This window comes from Pinus tabuliformis, chromosome 3_2, assembly GCF_031772625.1.
Source record: "Pinus tabuliformis cultivar Carrire ecotype Pingquan chromosome 3_2, CPIR1, whole genome shotgun sequence".
Lineage (NCBI taxonomy): Eukaryota > Viridiplantae > Streptophyta > Pinopsida > Pinales > Pinaceae > Pinus > Pinus tabuliformis.
In genome coordinates, this window is record NC_142302.1 from 686826057 (window position 1) to 686843203 (window position 17147).

The window sequence follows — 17147 nt, forward strand, 5'->3', positions numbered from 1 at the left end:
CATCAGACATGCCAGCACGTATTCACGCATGGAACAATCCTCATGATAGAGTGTCGTCTCAAATATAGGTAGAAGCCTGAAAAAAATGTGTCTGGAATTGAAGCAGCAGGAGCATGCCAATTTAAGTGCCAACAACCTGGTCTCTGAATCTTTAGATTGCAATCCATTTCCAAGATAAATTGCTAGTCTAGACTTCATCAAAGCTTCCTCCTCCTCCTTTGCCTCTTTCTCCAGCACATATTAAAAATCACCAAAATGAAATAACCATTAACTTCTGAACATAAACGTTAAACGCTAAACCCTAAACCCCCATTTTTAATAATAAATCCTAAACGTTAACACTCGGCTACCTTCGAATTATAAAATCTAAAACCTGCACTCTAGAACAGAGCCATTTGCTGTTGGCGTTCTCAAGTCTAAACCCTAGACTCCTAAGTCAGATATGCAGTTTAAAATACATCATTTATACTCTAAACACAATGTTAATGGATCCTTAAAACCGAAATCATGAACCCCAACCTATCGTTGCAGTTTAAATTCTAAGATATGAATCACGAACCTGGTCGATCTCTACTGAACTTTAAAATTCAATCCTGAACCTTAAATGAGGTAAATTAAATACCTCTAAAAGACGATCTTGATCGAAAATGGAGCTGCAAATCTTCTCCTCCACAACATAAAGCATCTTCTCATTCGAGGATTTGCCAAACCCTAATTCGAACATTTCTTCCCTGAGGGCATGAAAACTGAAATCTACAATGCATTTGGCGTAATCCACCAAACTCTAGGCCTCGACAACGGAATTGGCGTTAAGGGCTCGGCGGAGCAGCTGAGAGCAAAGTTGTTTGCGGGTACTGAATGGCAAAACAAAACCCTCAGATTTGAGGGAATCCAAAATTCCTAATATTGCTAATAATTTAAATTTCAGACCCCCAGCGATAAATTGACGATAACAATAAATGTAACAATGATTAAGACTTTGAAAATCTATAATCACTTTCATGGATAGTTTCAACATTTCAGGCATGTTGCATGAACCTTATTAAACCAGTTCTCAATGAATAATCCCTTATAGTTGTGAGGAAATGAAATCATTACAACTCATATCAGTTGCAAGAAAGTGTTTTTTGTCAATTAGTAATAAGCACCAGTACACCTCATGAAAATTAAAGTATTCTTAAAAGCTAAATCAAATGAAGTCATTTTACACTAGACATTATGTCTTCCATTTGCATTTACCTCACTTAAGGTAATGCATAATTGCTTTGAATGAGAGAACAAAGCACTGAAAAGCAGAAACTATCCTGGACCTACATTTCCAAACTACTTAGCATACAATTTCAAAGTTGAAAAATTTATAGTAACCTTCTGCCTCCAATTTAATTGCATTCTTAGCCAAGAAACACTTTAGACTTGTTTTTCTATATTCGTGTGTGTTTTTTTTTCGTTCTTTCTGGAAATGATCTGCCTTTTCCAAGCATTAAGTTTCGTACACTTGTATCAAAGCCTGCAATATCTCTGTCCTATTGCTAAATATAAAAACAAAAAACCAAAAAAGCTATTTATAAAGGTTCCAGAACAAAGGTCAATACCAAAGAACTCCACATGAAGAAAGGAATAAACTCAAACATGTATCATCCTTCTATTTAAAACCAGAAACAATCAGAGCAATTCACTTCCAGCTACATTAATTGATAGAAAGCAGGGAAAGAGTCTGAGACCTTAAACCCCGATCTTCGAGTTGCTATAGAAACAGCTTGGAATTGTGGATAATCATTCAACTTGGATGCTACATAAGATCTTCCAATCTGCATCGAGATTCACTAAGGATAAATGAAACATGTAGATAACTCTTTATTATCCCTGCTGAAGAACATAGAGCTAGACAAGCATTCCAAAACATACAAGAGGTTTGAGACAGTGGATGTTATTAATTTCCTTTAATCTTCTTTACATTCATCTTTATTTGAGATACAATACTTTGCAGTGGGTTCACCAGTTTCCTTGGTATAATACAGGCCCACATAATCTCATAGCTTTCCTACTATTTCCAACAGAATACCGTGGGGGCACATAATTTTATGAACCTATTGGAAATGCTTACCTAAAATTAATTTCCTGCTCACTGAAAATCAGTGCCTATATTTAAAATCACAGCTACCAATATTGTATGATGCATGTCGCCAAACACGATTCTATACTCCTGTACAACAGGATTTTGCATGGCAAACTTTAATCTGAGCAATATGCCTAAATGGTTAGGAAGCCCTGAAGTTGAAATTATATAGTAGCTATGTGCATTGCTACTTCATCATTGGGCACATCAGAAAGTATTTTTTTCCCAACTAGAACAATTATAGGAGAATTTCAACTCCATTTACGTGTTTCTTTTGTGGCAACAATTAGTCTTTTCTTCCATTATTAAAAATCATGCATATCACTATACAAAAGCGATATAGTCAGTGTAACAATTTGTATGAGTTATAAAAGAGAAAAAATACAAATATGAAAAAAAATCTCCAAGAAAAACGAAGATTAGAAATTAGAGACAACCGTTTTTCCAACGATGAAGGCAGCTGTACAACCCATTGTAGATCCAATGGAATCAGCGATGAAACCAATTGGCAGCCCAAATAGGTATCCACCCCCAATCTGAAATTCAAAGATAAACATAGCACAAAACAATAATAACATACAGTTAGATCTATGACTTACTACATATATAAAGTATAGAAAATTGAAAGTCTAATAAGAAATTCCACAAGATGCTCTTCTAACATCAATCATTGTCATTAATGATTACACTTTAACAATTTTAATAATTTGAAGCTTCCTACAAGATACATTATAGAAAGAGGTTGGACAAAGAGGATGACGTATAAAGTTCAAACAAAAAAAGTGAATTTGAATGAGATGGGTATGTCTGTTGAACCTTAATTTATATAATTTCTGAGAGTGCTTTGAGACACACATGGCTAGTTTTCTGCATCATTATTTCATCTTTTACAGAAATAAAACCTCTTCTGCTATTTCATCATAAAGCTGCGCTTATGCTTCATATTTTTAGTGAAAATGGCAAAACAAGGAGTAGACAATGTGGAAGAGTTGAAGGAAGAGATTTATAATGAAGAGCTCCTGGACCATGAAGAAGAGGAATTGGACGCACAAGCATTGGAGGAACATTTTGCCACTGATGAAGCCTCCAAGAAAGGTTATGTGGGATTTCCTACTGAAGCCAGAGCTCCTTCGAGAAATTGTGGACTCTGGATTTGAACATCCCTCAGAAGTTCAGCACAAGTGCATTCCTCAGGCGATTCTGGGCATGGACGTACTCTGCCAAGCCAAATCTAGAATGGGGGAAAACAGCAGTTTTCGTGCTTTCAACTTTGCAGCAGATCGAACCCACAGAAGGCCAAGTCTCTGCCCTAGTTTTGTGCCATACTAGAGAATTGGCATACCAGATATGCCATGAATTTGAGAGGTTTATGACTCATCTGAAAGAATTGAAGGTTGCTGTATTCTATGGAGGCCTGCCTATCAAAACTCACAAGGAAATATTAAAAAATGAATCCCCCCAAATAGTTGTTGGGACCCCTGGAAGGATTCTGGCATTGGCAAAAGACAAGGATCTCAGTCTGAGAAATATCAGGCATTTTATTCTGGATGAATGTGACAAAATGCTGGAATCTTTGGACATGAGGAGAGATGTACAGGCCATTTTCAAGATGACCCCTCATGACAAGCAGGTCATGATGTTTTCAGCCACACTGAGCAAGGAAATCAGGCCTGTCTGCAAGAAATTCATGCAGGATCCTATGGAGATATATGTTGATGATGAGGCCAAGCTCACACTTCATGGTCTAGTTCAGCACTATATAAAACTGGCTGAGGTAGAAAAGAACAAGAAGCTGACTGATTTGCTGGATGTCCTGGATTTCAACCAGGTGGTTATATTTGTGAAGAGTGTGAAAAGGGCTTCTGAGCTATCCAAGCTGCTGGTGGGGTGCAGCTTTCCTTGTACCTGCATTCATTCTGGAATGCAGCAGGATGAAAGACTGATGAGATACAAAAGTTTCAAGGAGGGGAATAAGAGGCTTCTGGTTGCAACTGATCTGGTAGGCAGGGGAATTGACATTGAAAGAGTTAATATTGTTATCAACTATGACATGCCTGAGTCTGCAGATACTTATTTGCACAGGGTTGGAAGGGCTGGGCGGTTTGGCACAAAGGGTCTTGCAATTACCTTTGTTTCTTCTGCTTCTTCATCAGAGGAGGATGTGCTGAAGCAAGTTCAAGAACGTTTTGCAGTTGATATCAAGGCACTCCCAGCACATATAGAAGCATCAACATACATGCCATCATGGCCATTGAAATCTGCTCTGGTGTCTGCAATAATTATCCTTCTCATTCATCTCAGTTTTGGCATGGTCTGGTTTTGTTTTCTGTTCATAAAAACACAGCAGATTCATAAAATTGAAAGGAACAATGGCCATCAACGCATTTGTAGACAGACCATCACAATTTCAGTCTTATCCACGACTAAGACATATTTGGTTTTTCTATGAGAGCCATGCGTGTTTTCTTCTATTTTATTAATCTGAAACCAATGAACATAAAAGCAGGTAAATCGGACTTTAAAAGCACATCAGTATAAAAACAAGTAGGATGCCAAAGCAGATCCTATACCTAGGCTATCAAACCCAAAAACCAAAATAAGTATGTAGAAGAAAGAGGCACAAAAAAGTGGCATCAAAACAAATGTATTCTAGACACAGATGAACAGAACTTACCGCAACCAATAACAGCCGCAAGCTGAAGGGTAGGTGTTGGAGCATACAGGAAGGGGGAAATAAAATGGAAGACAGTTTGTAAACGAATAGTTGAATGGTGGATAAAGATCAAATCCATCAGACATGCCAGCACGTATTCACGCATGGAACAATTCTCATGATAGAGTGCGGTCTCAAATATAGGTAGAAGCCTGAAAAAAATGAGTATGGAATTGAAAGCAGCAGGAGCATGCTAATTTAAGTGCCAACAACCTAGTCTCTGAATCTTTAGATTGCAATCCATTTCCAAGATAAATTGCTAGTCTAGACTTCATCAAAGCTTCCTCCTCCTCCTTTGCCTCTTTCTCCAGCACATACTAAAAATCACCAAAATGAAATAACCATTAACTTCTGAACATAAACGTTAAATGCTAAACCCTAAACCCCCATTTTTAATAATAAATCCTAAACGTTAACACTCGGCTACCTTCGAATTATAAAATCTAAAACCTGCACTCTAGAACAGAGCCGTTTGCTGTTGGCATTCTCAAGTCTAAACCCTAGACTCCTAAGTCAGATATGCAGTTTAAAATACATCATTTATACTCTAAACACAATGTTAATGGATCCTTAAAACCGAAATCATGAACCCCAACCTATCGTTGCAGTTTAAATTCTAAGATATGAATCACGAACTTGGTCGATCTCTACTGAACTTTAAAATTCAATCTTGAACCTTAAATGAGGTAAATTAAATACCTCTAAAAGACGATCTTGATCGAAAATGGAGCTGCAAATCTTCTCCTCCACAACATAAAGCATCTTCTCATTCGAGGATTTGCCAAACCCTAATTCGAACATTGCTTCCCTGAGGGCATGAAAACTGAAATCTACAATGCATTTGGCGTAATCCACCAAACTCTGGTCCTCGACAACGGAATTGGCATTAAGGGCTCGGCGGAGCAGCTGAGAGCAAAGTTGTTTGCGGGTACTGAATGGCAAAACAAAACCCTCAGATTTGAGGGAATCCAAAATTCCTAATATTGCTAATATTTTAAATTTCAGACCCCCAGCGATAAATTGACGATAACAATAAATGTAACAATGATTAAGACTTTGAAAATCTATAATCACTTTCATGAATAGTTTCAACATTTCAGGCATGTTGAATGAACCTTATTAAACCAGTTCTCAATGAATAATCCCTTATAGTTGTGAGGAAAGGAAATCATTACAACTCATATCAGTTGCAAGAAAGTGTTTTTTGTCAATTGGTAATAAGCACCAGTACACCTCATGAAAATTAAAGTATTCTTAAAAGCTAAATCAAATGAAGTCATTCTAGAATTACACTAGACATTATGTCTTCCATTTGCATTTACCTCACTTAAGGTAATGCATAATTGCTTTGAATGAGAGAACAAAGCACTGAAAAGCAGAAACTATCCTGGACCTACATTTCCAAACTACTTAGCATACAGTTTCAAAGTTGAAAAATTTATAGTAACCTTCTGCCTCCAATTTAATTGCATTCTTAGCCAAGAAACACTTTAGACTTGTTTTTCTATATTCGTGTGTGTTTTTTTTTCGTTCTTTCTGGAAATGATCTGCCTTTTCCAAGCATTAAGTTTCGTACACTTGTATCAAAGCCTGCAATATCTCTGTCCTATTGCTAAATATAAAAACAAAAAACCAAAAAAGCTATTTATAAAGGTTCCAGAACAAAGGTCAATACCAAAGAACTCCACATGAAGAAAGGAATAAACTCAAACATGTATCATCCTTCTATTTAAAACCAGAAACAATCAGAGCAGTTCACTTCCAGCTACATTAATTGATAGAAAGCAGGGAAAGAGTCTGAGACCTTAAACCCCGATCTTCGAGTTGCTATAGAAACAGCTTGGAATTGTGGATAATCATTCAACTTGGATGCTACATAAGATCTTCCAATCTGCATCGAGATTCACTAAGGATAAATGAAACATGTAGATAACTATTTATTATCCCTGCTGAAGAACATAGAGCTAGACAAGCATTCCAAAACATACAAGAGGTTTGAGACAGTGGATGTTATTAATTTCCTTTAATCTTCTTTACATTCATCTTTATTTGAGATACAATACTTTGCAGTGGGTTCACCAGTTTCCTTGGTATAATACAGGCCCACATAATCTCATAGCTTTCCTACTATTTCCAACAGAATACCGTGGGGGCACATAATTTTATGAACCTATTGGAAATGCTTACCTAAAATTAATTTCCTGCTCACTGAAAATCAGTGCCTATATTTAAAATCACAGCTACCAATATTGTATGATGCATGTCGCGAAACACGATTCTATACTCCTGTACAACAGGATTTTGCATGGCAAACTTTAATCTGAGCAATATGCCTAAATGGTTAGGAAGCCCTGAAGTTGAAATTATATAGTAGCTATGTGCATTGCTACTTCATCATTGGGCACATCAGAAAGTATTTTTTTCCCAACTAGAACAATTATAGGAGAATTTCAACTCCATTTACGTGTTTCTTTTGTGGCAACAATTAGTCTTTTCTTCCATTATTAAAAATCATGCATATCACTATACAAAAGCGAAATAGTCAGTGTAACAATTTGTATGAGTTATAAAAGAGAAAAAATACAAATATGAAAAAAAATCTCCAAGAAAAATGAAGATTAGAAATTAGAGACAACCGTTTTTCCAACGATGAAGGCAGCTGTACAACCCATTGTAGATCCAATGGAATCAGCGATGAAACCAATTGGCAGCCCAAATAGGTATCCACCCCCAATCTGAAATTCAAAGATAAACACAGCACAAAACAATAATAACATACAGTTAGATCTATGACTTACTACATATATAAAGTATAGAAAATTGAAAGTCTAATAAGAAATTCCACACGATGCTCTTCTAACATCAATCATTGTCATTAATGATTACACTTTAACAATTTTAATAATTTGAAGCTTCCTGCAAGATACATTATAGAAAGAGGTTGGACAAAGAGGATGACGTATAAAGTTCAAACTACAAAAGTGAATTTGAATGAGATGGGTATGTCTGTTGAACCTTAATTTATATAATTTCTGAGTGCTTTGAGACACACATGGCTAGTTTTCTGCATCATTATTTCATCTTTTACAGCAATAAAACCTCTTCTGCTATTTCATCATAAAGCTGCGCTTGTGCTTCATATTTTTAGTGAAAGTGGCAAAACAAGGAGTAGACAATGTGGAAGAGTTGAAGGAAGAGATTTATAATGAAGAGCTCTTGGACCATGAAGAAGAGGAATTGGACGCACAAGCATTGGAAGAACATTTTGCCACTGATGAAGCCTCCAATAAAGGTTATGTGGGATTTCCTACTGAAGCCAGAGCTCCTTCGAGCAATTGTGGACTCTGGATTTGAACATCCCTCAGAAGTTCAGCACGAGTGCATTCCTCAGGCGATTCTGGGCATGGATGTACTCTGCCAGGCCAAATCTGGAATGGGGGAAAACAACAGTTTTCGTGCTTTCAACTCTGCAGCAGATCGAACCCACAGAAGGCCAAGTCTCTGCCCTAGTTTTGTGCCATACTAGAGAATTGGCATACGGAATTGGCGTTAAGGGCTCGGCGGAGCAGCTGAGAGCAAAGTTGTTTGCTGGTACTGAATGGCAAAACAAAACCCTCAGATTTGAGGGAATCCAAAATTCCGCTCAGGGCCCGCATATCTTTGCACTCGGACAGAAAATTGAAGCGGTCTATCCGCACTGAATTGGGATTTTCAAACTGAGCAGGCAGCCAGGAAATTTGCGAAGCCATCACTACTCTCTGCGAAGGGTTTCTCTCTCTGAAGGGTTTCAGCGGGTAATCTCTCCAGCATGAGATAAACAGGGAGTTCAACCAGCGCTGATTAAAATTCCAACTCTAATGATCTGATCCAACGGCAATCTCTTTTAATCGTCTAACACATCAGATCAATGGTCGAAAATAGGACACAGTGGCATATAAGGGAGTTCTTCCCAAAGGGAAACGCCTTACGGCGTAATTACTATAGTGTGATTTTTTTTTACTTGACGTTTTGTAGTCTTTTCATTATTGTTAATTCTGATAGGTGTCAATTCATAAATGGCATGGTAAATTTTTAATCAATTGTTTTAAAAATTTAATTCAAACAAAGTTTAATTATGTTATTTAGATATGTACAGAAGTTAGTTGTGTGAATTTTATAGTTGTGTGAATTTTATCAATTGAGATGACCAGAATATATATACTGGCATCTTTAAATTGAAACACTCTAATCAATTTTTTTAATTAGTAAAATGGTTAAAGTGTCCAATTCCAATAGGGGATGCCAATAACGAGTTGTGGAAGAGTTGTAACTCATTGTTTGGTGAACATTATAATGTATACTATAATTAAATCAATGGGAAAACAAACGAGGTTGAGAAAGTCAAAACAAAAACAATGGTTGTTTGAAGTGTATTTTAAAAAGTTGGAAGCCAAAAGGAAAAAGAATGTGTTAGCATTAAAATGCATTAAATAATGCATAGATGACTACATATAATGCATAGATGACGGAATTCTTCCTATCATTGCAAATGCAAAGACAACAAAGGAGACTTGGGATATCTTTGAGAGGACTTTTGGTGTAAGGGGAGTAGTTAATTTGAAGATAGTAGTGTTGTATAGCATGTTGTAGTTGTGCTTGAAGATGAAAAGGAAGGTGGATCTGTAGTAGCTAATTTATAGAAAGATGAAGAGTTTGATGAATACCACTTGAATGTGGATGACAATGATATTGTGTTACTAGCAGTGGCTTATTTTGAGTGGAGCAAGAAGTTGCTTTGTGGATCTAGCTATTGGAATTACAAATGTTAACTTTGCTGAACAACAATTAACTAGTGATGAGTGGTTTCATATGATGCAAAAGAATTTATCTTATTGATATGTTGTTATTTGGCGATAGAAACCCACTTTTGTCTAGAAACGAAGTGGAAAACAACTTGTTTGGAGTAGCGGAGGTTAATAAAAAAAGTGGAAAATGAAGATTATGATGCAACGACAAAAGCAGAGAAAGGCGCAAAAGCAGACAAAGGCGCAAGATATAGAGAAGAAAGTGCAAGAGGAGAAAATTGTCATTGTAGAGCAAAATGAACAAAATCAATATGGTTCTGAATATGTTTTTCATATAAACTTAACATTGTTTTTCACCGTGTATAGGTTAGCAACAACCATGAAGAAGCAACAAAAGGTTAGCAACAACCATGAACAAGTAATGAAATTTGAAGAAGAATTAAGTTTCCTTAAAGCATGGCTTGAAACATCATGTGTTGATGAAGTTTGCATAGAATTTGCAGCAATAAATGTTGAAGACAATATGGATGATGTAGGAAGATAAAATTTTATTAGGAATTTATGTTTAAGCAAATTGATAGTTAAAATATTGATGATAAAGACCAAACTATAAAAGATGACATGGGGCAACAATGCACATACAAGCGATTTTTTGAAGAATTAGAGGACATCCATGGATAACCTGAAACTATTTTCTATGTTTCTATGATAAACAAAAATTAGAGGACATCCATGGATAGCCTAAAACTATTTTCTATATTTCTATGATAAAAATTTTTTAACGATAAAAGCGTTGCAACAACAATCGAAAAAAATAAAATTTAGAACCTACAACAAAAAGACAAAGATGAAGCAATTAGGCAGATACATTTTTGAAGAAAAAGAAAAAAGATCCAACACAAAAGGTCATGTCAAAATTTTGACTCATTGTAAATCTAGCCGATACTGACCAATACTTAGACCAACATTCATGTTTAAGTTATGTCATGTCATAGTTAGATAAAATGTGAACAGAATTGAAAAAGAAGGAGATGTAGCTCACAGGTGAGGCCTGCACCTGGAGACTACACTCAGAACAGAGAGATCACTCTCGTACACTCTACATTCATGAATGAAAGATTACATCATTAAGTACAACACCAGGAATTAGGAAGTTGCAACCAAACCCCTAAACTCTAGGAACTAATCCTAAACTAGGGAGATCCGTTACAACTTGTGTAACCATTTTCTCCATTAATACAAAATAATATAATTATTTTCAACTCCCCCCCTTAATGGAGAAAGGGTTGTCCTGGACTCCTAGCATCCTTCTAAATAATTCAAACTTCACACGTGCAAGAGGGTTTGTAAAAATATCAGCCATATTGTCATAGGTTTTACAATATTCAACAGTAATTTCTTTTGATTGTATTTTCTCTCTGACAAAATGGAACTGAGTGTCTATATGTTTGGTGTTTTTATGAAACATTGGATTGTATGCCAATTTAATGGTGCTCGGGTTGTCGCTTTTGATGGAAGTGGAATTCTTCTATTCTTTTCCTGCATCATTGAGAAGCCTTCTCAACCAAATCGCTTCACACGTCGCTGCACATAATGCTTGATACTTAGCTTCACACCAAGACGAGGCTATAGTACTCTGCTTCCTGCTACTCCATGCTATGGCCTCGGATCCTATGCTGAATGCGTAACCTGTGATAGACCTTCGATCATCCAAGTTACCTGCCCAGTCTGAATCTAAAAAACCTGCTAGAATAACATCAGATGCGTCAGTGTATAAAATGCCATAGTTAACAGTACCACAGAGATACCTCAACACACCTTTTGCTGCTACCCAATGACTTTCAAGCGGTTTTGACATGAATTGGCTCAACACACTAATAGACTATGCTAAGTTAGGTCTGGTTTTTGTGAGATATATCAAGCTGCCAACCAGTTGTCTGTACATTTTAGCATCAACCTCTTTAGTGCCATCGTCACTGCTCAACTTCAGATTCTTCTGCAAAGGTGTCACTGCTGATCTACATTGATCCATACCAAACGTTTCTGACATATTTCTGGCATACTTCCCTTGGGTAAGAAAAGTTTGCCCAGTATCTCTGCATACTTCTAGTCCCAGATAGTAATGAAGGCTTGCGAGATCTTTCATCTCAAAATTTTGTGCCATAAGCCTTTTGATTCCTCTGATTAAATCATCTGCATCTCCTGTTATAATCATGTCATCTACATACAAAGAAATCAGAATAATCTGCCCCTGCTTATTGTGCTTGGTATACAAATTTGGGTCATTTAAACTTCTATGAAAGCCATACTCTAAAAAGAAAGAATCAACCTTTTCATACCAAGACATGGGTGCTTGCTTTAAGCCATATAAAGCCTTTTTCAATTTGCAAACAAGTTGTTCCTGCCCCTACGTTACAAACCCTTCTGGCTGTACTAAATAAATTTCCTCTTTTAACTCACCATTTAAAAATGCAGATTTAACATCAAGCTGGTGTAGCTCCCAATTATATTTAGTAGCTAAAGCAATAAGCATTCTGATTGTATTTAACTTTGCTATAGGTGCAAAAGTATCATCAAAGTCTATACCTTCTTGCTGTGAATATCCTTTTGCAACCAGCCTAGCTTTTAATTTCTCTATACTTCCATCTGCATTCATTTTTGGTTTAAACAGCCATTTACATCCTATGGGTGTTTTATTCTTAGGCAGTTCAACTAAATCCCAAGTGTCATTTCTAAGAATAGATTCTATCTCTTCATTCATTGCAGCCCTCCACTCCTTAAATTGACTAGCTTCTTTGTAATTAGTGGGTTCTACAATGTTTAAAACATTTGACATCAAAGCATAGTCTCTCAATTTTAATGGTTTTTGAGTCTTCCTACCAGATCTCCTTGGTAGGGGACTTACCTCAAATTTGTTTTCTTCAGCTCTAAATGGGCTTGCATTATCACCTTCTTCCTGTTCTTCTTTTTGCTCTTCTTTCTGCTCTTGCTCTCTTTCATCCTCGCTATTTTCATCCATCAACAATGGAATGTGCCAATCATCTCCAATGTCATCTTTCCCTTCCTGTACCTGTTCATGAAACACTACATCCCTGCTTGCAAATATCTTATGAGACTTAGGATTGAACAATTTATATGCTTTAAATTTTGTGCCATAACCAACAAAGATGCATTTAACTACTTTAGGATCTAATTTCTTCCTATCAGCTTTGGGTATATGGGCAAATTCTTTTGACCCAAATACTCTTAGATGATTTACTGCTGGTTTGAATCCATATAGAGCTTCAAAAGGAGTTTTGAAGCCAAGATACCTGGTAGGACTTCTGTTCTTCAAATATACAGCAGTATTAATAGCCTCTGCCCAAAAACTATTAGACAGATCCTTACCTTGTAACATGCTCCTTGCGCACTCCACTAAGGTTCTGTTTTTGCGTTCTGCAACTCCATTTTGTTGTGGTGTGTGTGGCACTGTAAACTGCTAAAGAATCCCGTGAGATTTGCAGAATTTCATGAATTCCCCTAACTTGTATTCTCCTCCTTGATCAGATCGGAGACTTTTTATACTCTTACCAAACTGTTTTTCGACCAAGGTTTTAAATTCTATAAAGCACTCGAAAGTTTGACTTTTCTTACTCAGAAAATAAACCCATGAGTATCTAGTGTTGTCATCAGTAAATAGCAAAAAATAATACGCTCCACCTAGCGACCTTGTCTGCATAGGTCCACATATATCAGTGTGCACTAGTTCTAAATTATCTGTTTCCTTCCTCCTATCATGCACAGGAAACTGTTCTCTATGCATTTTACCTAACGCACAGCCATCACAATTTAACTGAATATTACGAAAGATAGGGAGCCCCTCAACCATACCTTTTCTCTGCAATAGCATGAGGTCCTGCAAATTCAAGTGACCGAATCTCTGATGCCAGAGTTGTTCGACTGTCGATCCTCCTGCAACCATGGCTCGCTTTGATATACTCTTTACATCTAGTCTGTATAGGCTTCCAACACGCACGCCTGTTGCAACTATTTCTTTCCTGCAATCCTTTATCACACAATGAGTCTTGAAGAACTCGACTTGCATATCTTGATCAGTTATCATGGATACAGATATCAGATTTTTCTTAATTCCAGGTACATATAAAACATTTTTAAGGTGACTAATTTTTCCATTTGGTAACTTGACTGGAATAACCCCATAACCTTTAATCTCGTATCCACTATCATCTCCTAAATAGATTTTTGATCCGTATGTACTTTCTTCAAGACTATCAAAAAATTCCTTTTTACCTGTCATGTGAGAGGATGCTCCGGAATCGACATACCAAATATCGTCCTCATTGGATGCTGAAAGGGCACAGTCGACTATGAATAGTCGAAATTCATGACTGAAATCTTTATCTTCTTCAACATCTTCTTCAACAAAGTATCCTCTGTGCTTTGCACTTGCCTGCTTCCTCTTTGCATCATCAGCCTGCTTCTTAAAGCATACATTCTGTACATGGCCCTTCTTTCCACAATAATAACATTTCTTTACAGGATTATTTGCAATCATACCTTTATATGGACTCTTCTGCGATGTTCCTCCTTTCTGTTGTGATTGTTGCTGTGGCTGCTTCCCTCTGAATGATCGCCGTTTCGCCATCAGTGCAAGATCATCACTCTGGGGGTTCAAGTTCTGCCGCCGCTCCTCCTCTTGCAGCAAGATCCCTATCAGATCTTCAAATGTGGGTGCTTTCTCCCTTGTTGCCAATCCAGTGATGAACATTTGAAATTCATCTCGCATCCCGTTCAATGTGATTGAGACAAGATCAGAGTCAGACACCGCCTCTCCGATGTTCCCCAATGCGTCTTTCACATCTTTAATTCACGCAACAAATGCAGCAGCAGTCTCACTTTCGTTCATCCTCATTGAAAATAGCTTGCTTTTAAGCGCCATAACTCGGCTTGTGTTCTGGGTCTGATACAAATTTTTAATGGTCGTCCAGATTTCCGCGGACATTTTACAGTCTCTGATGTGCGGGATAATGTTGTCCTTCATGGACATTTTCAGCAAAACTTTCGCCTTGTTCTCTCGTTTATCCCAGTCTTGCTCCTGTGTCCCTGCATTCACCCTCTGCTCATCACCTGTAACTATGGACCAAGCATTCGCACCCTCAAGCAAGGTCTGGATCTTAAACTTCCAGTTCGTGAAGTTAGATCCATCGAGTTTGCCAGACTCGTGGAGATAAGATTCCATCGTATTACTCATTCTGATCAGATCTACAAAAATGAATCTACCCAATCAGTAAAAAAAAATCGATACCTGTCAAATCGATCTGTCACTGATCTGCTGATCTCGTGATCTACCCACTGATTCAGATCCGGCAATATCTGACAAATCAGCAAAATCAATCCCGCTCCGATGAGCAAATTCGTCGTTTTTCAATACAGCCAAAAAATCGATCTGATCAAAACTGATCCGATCTGCCTCTCCCGGATAGATCTGCAACTTCTCCGATCTGCTCCCTTCGCAAATCGTCAAACAAAGATGAGGCTTCCCGCAGATCCCCTTGAAGGTGGATTGGCGCGTTCCTGAGCGAAAAAACCGCGCCCAAATAAAATCGGTGCGAGTAAAATTTCCTGGCGCGAGAGATCCGTGATATTCCGCACCAATCTGGTATTTTGGCACTGTGGCGCGACTAATGGACGAACAGACGCGCCAAAAGCGCTTCCTGGTGCTGCTGTCAGCGCGAAAAGCGCGCCAATCCCCTTCTATTCAGAAAAATTAAAAAACATCCGAGTCTGAGCCAGGTGTTCTGCAGTCCACCTGCTCAATTGAGCACAAAGCTCTTTGTGTACACGCGGCCACAGAGGCACCTCAAGCCACACAGGCAATTCTGCCACAAGGGCAAGCTGGCCACAAAGGCACTTCAGTCACAAGAGGTGATAAAAGATCAGGCTCGCCCAATCTGAGCTCTGATACCAAGATAAAACGTGAATAGAATTGAAAAAGAAGGAGATGTAACTACACTCAGAATAGAGAGATTACTCTCGTACACTCTACATTCATGAATGAAAGATTACATCATTAAGTACAACACCAGAAATTAATTAGGAAGTTGCAACCAAACCCCTAAACTCTAGGAACTACACACCGTTAAACCAACATTCATTTTTAAGTTATGTTATGCCATAGTTAAGTTACCGGTGGTAATTAGAGGGAAGTGTTTCAGTCAAATAAATCATTCACCGACACACCGCCTCAGCTTGCTCAAATTCGAAAGGCAACACAGCCCCAACACTTTCAACCTAAACAGTGAATTAATCGACATAGGTTTTTTTTTTTTTTTTTTAAATGTAGATGATCAAGGATAGAAAAGACGAACAATCAGTGTTGTAAGAGACCTGTAGCTGCACAGTGGTAATTGCCCTTTGGCTTTCGCGTTTCGATCTTTTATAAAAGCATGTATGGTTTTTGTTAGCACCATAGCTCCTTTGTTACTGTGTCCTGTGTTTCAGAAATCCACAAACCAACGGAACCGTGACGAAACCCGCGGACCTTTTAAGAAACACAAGTTTCTGATATACATGGTATCTTCCCACACTATTGTCTTTTGTCTGTAATCCCGGAAGAACTACTAATTAGAGGGAAGTGTTTCAGTCAAATAAATCATTCACCGACACACCGCCTCAGCTTGCTCAAATTCGAAAGGCAACACAGCCCCAACACTTTCAACCTAAACAGTGAATTAATCGACATAGGTTTTTTTTTTTTTTTTTTTAAATGTAGATGATCAAGGATAGAAAAGACGAACAATCAGTGTTGTAAGAGACCTGTAGCTGCACAGTGGTAATTGCCCTTTGGCTTTCGCGTTTCGATCTTTTATAAAAGCATGTATGGTTTTTGTTAGCACCATAGCTCCTTTGTTACTGTGTCCTGTGTTTCAGAAATCCACAAACCAACGGAACCGTGACGAAACCCGCGGACCTTTTAAGAAACACAAGTTTCTGATATACATGGTATCTTCCCACACTATTGTCTTTTGTCTGTAATCCCGGAAGAACTACTAATTTTTCCTGTCAAGTGTAAACAATGTTGGTGTACATGCACTAGCTGTAGACTAGCCGTAGACTTAGACTAGCTGTAGTTAACTCATTGCTTGCATGCATGCGGCACAGCACACTTAGCTTTAGTTAGCTTCAGTTATTGCATGCACAACTAAGCTTAACATTAGTTGCTTTTGTATTTATTCTCAACCTCATAATGTAGAATTCACTTTTCATTCTTTCTCAATTCTTGCTCGCTTTCTTCTTTGCCTTGCAAGCTTGTTATTGTTTTACAGATCTAGATCTATCTGTGTTTCTCAAAATCTTACATGGTATCGGAGCACAGGGATTTGTAAATCAGTGCACAAGCAATTTATTTGCAGGTTCAGAAGATTGAAGCAACAACAAAGAATGGAGTCTAAATTGGAGTTTCCACAATCGGCAATTCTCACTCCATATAACTATTTCGAATGGAAGCCAAAGATTCAACTTCATCTCAGAAGTA

The 17147-nt window shown here is 37.6% G+C and overlaps 1 protein-coding gene, 1 long non-coding RNA gene and 1 pseudogene across 2 annotated transcripts in view; 2 read left to right on the plus strand and 1 right to left on the minus strand.

The window, feature by feature from the left end:
- The window catches only part of LOC149182503 (MADS-box transcription factor 56-like), a 138679-nt gene that overhangs the window by 20286 nt on the left and 101246 nt on the right, over positions 1–17147 (plus strand). The gene's annotated exons all lie outside the window — the stretch shown is intronic.
- LOC149182505 (uncharacterized) lies at positions 1460–2660 on the minus strand. The gene is made up of 3 exons (XR_016257621.1): positions 2554–2660; positions 1722–1808; positions 1460–1529 (listed from the first exon to the last, which is right to left on the minus strand). It is a non-coding gene; the product is annotated as an uncharacterized LOC149182505 (long non-coding RNA).
- On the plus strand, positions 3308–4565 carry LOC149182506 (DEAD-box ATP-dependent RNA helicase 15 pseudogene; annotated as a pseudogene).